This window comes from Gekko japonicus, unplaced genomic scaffold, assembly GCF_001447785.1.
Source record: "Gekko japonicus isolate JY-2015 unplaced genomic scaffold, Gekko_japonicus_V1.1 scaffold376, whole genome shotgun sequence".
Classification (NCBI taxonomy): domain Eukaryota; kingdom Metazoa; phylum Chordata; class Lepidosauria; order Squamata; family Gekkonidae; genus Gekko; species Gekko japonicus.
In genome coordinates, this window is record NW_015164675.1 from 481,947 (window position 1) to 483,755 (window position 1,809).

Consider the following 1,809-nt stretch of genomic DNA (forward strand, 5'->3'; position numbering starts at 1 on the left):
TTTTATTTTTACAGCAATTGGTTTCTGATCTGTATTCCATATATGTATGATTGTATGTATTTTTGCATATCAGCCAACATGTTCTGTCTTTATTAGACCTCTGAGGAAGGCCTGTAAAGGCCGAAACGCGTTAGGTCTATCTTATTAGCCCTTGTATGTTTTTATATTTGTATGTGAGGTAGGAATGGGCCCTTGTTTGTTATTTTAATTTATGTTGAATAAATACATGTATATTTTTGTATGTTTTATAATTAGATTTTTAGAGTTGGCCCTCTTCTATTCTTGACTAACCTTTTTAAGGTTCTTTTTTAATACAATTTTTTATTTTTTACATTTTTATAAACATGATAAAGCTTACAATTTTAAAAATTGTTTTTTACAATAAAACATCAACTTAAAACATACATATTAATACAATTCAACAAACTACCTTGTTCTTACGTATCTTATCAAGGTAACTTCATTATGTTATAATATTTATGGTTAACAAATGAAACTTTACTTATAGGATTTTTATCTATATTTTCTAATACCTTGCCCCATTTTTGCAAAAAAGACAAATAGGCCTCATATGGATCTTGAACATTAATACCTGTAGAAATCTTGTCCATAATAAAATAATCCCAAATTTTTGAATACCACATTGAAATCGAAGGAGAAGTTCTATTTTTCCAAAACTGAGCCACTAGTGTTTTAGCTGCAGTTAATAAAGTAATAATCAATGCTTTTGTAGAAGAATCAATGGATTTTGGAGGCCAATAATTTAAAAGTATACATTCAGGTGTGTTTGGAATCTTTACTTTTGTTATTTTTTCTATTTGTTTCAAAACTTTCTGCCAAAACGATTTTGTAACTGTGCAATCCCACCAACAATGCTTAAAACTGCCCAATTCTCTGCATTTCCAACAGTTTGGAGGATATGATTTCTTTACATGATTTATTTGAATTGGAGTTGCATACCATCTTGACATTATTTTATAGTTTTGTTGTACAATATTAATAGATGGTGATAGTAAAGCATGGGATGACCAAATTGATTGCCATTGTTCTTTTGTTAATTCTATTCCCAGATCTTTATGCCATGATGTAATATATGTTGGTTGCATTTCGAGAGTTGAGCTTAATAAGCATATATATATCTTTGAAATCATACCTTTCAATTTCACTATTCCACTAATTAAAATCTTTTCAAAATCTGTAAGCGGCCTATACAAGTCTTTTTTAATATTTGGTTTGTTTAAAAAGTTTTGTATTTGTAAATACTCAATCCATTGTATAGGTGCTTTTATTTTATTTTCCAATTGATCTTTTGTTAGTATGACCCCTTTTTTGGTAATATCGTATAGTCTGATAACCGAAGCTTCCCTCCAATTCTTAAATGATGCTTGTGACTCTGCTGGTTTGAACCATGGTTGACCCACAAAAGAAGATGCTGGAGAAAGATCAGGTGCTAATAATTTTTTATGTTTGTCCCAAACATATAATAATGCTTTAATAAATGGTTTTGCCTGAATTTGCTTTGGGTGATCCTTTTTTTCCAGCCAAGTTAGTTCCATATAACTTTGTGGTTTAAAATATGATTCTTCTATTTCCATCCATTCCACCTCTAACTTTAAGTTTTGTAGCCTAGGAAGACTAGCTAAAATTGAGGCCTCATAATATAATGTCAGATCTGGAAAGGCTGTTCCTCGTTTTTTTGGTCTCCTTAACATTTCAAATCTAATCCTGTGCCTTTTATATGTCCAATAAAATTGATTTAAATTTTTTTGCCATTTTTTAAAGTTTTGAGTGGGTATCAATATAGGTAGG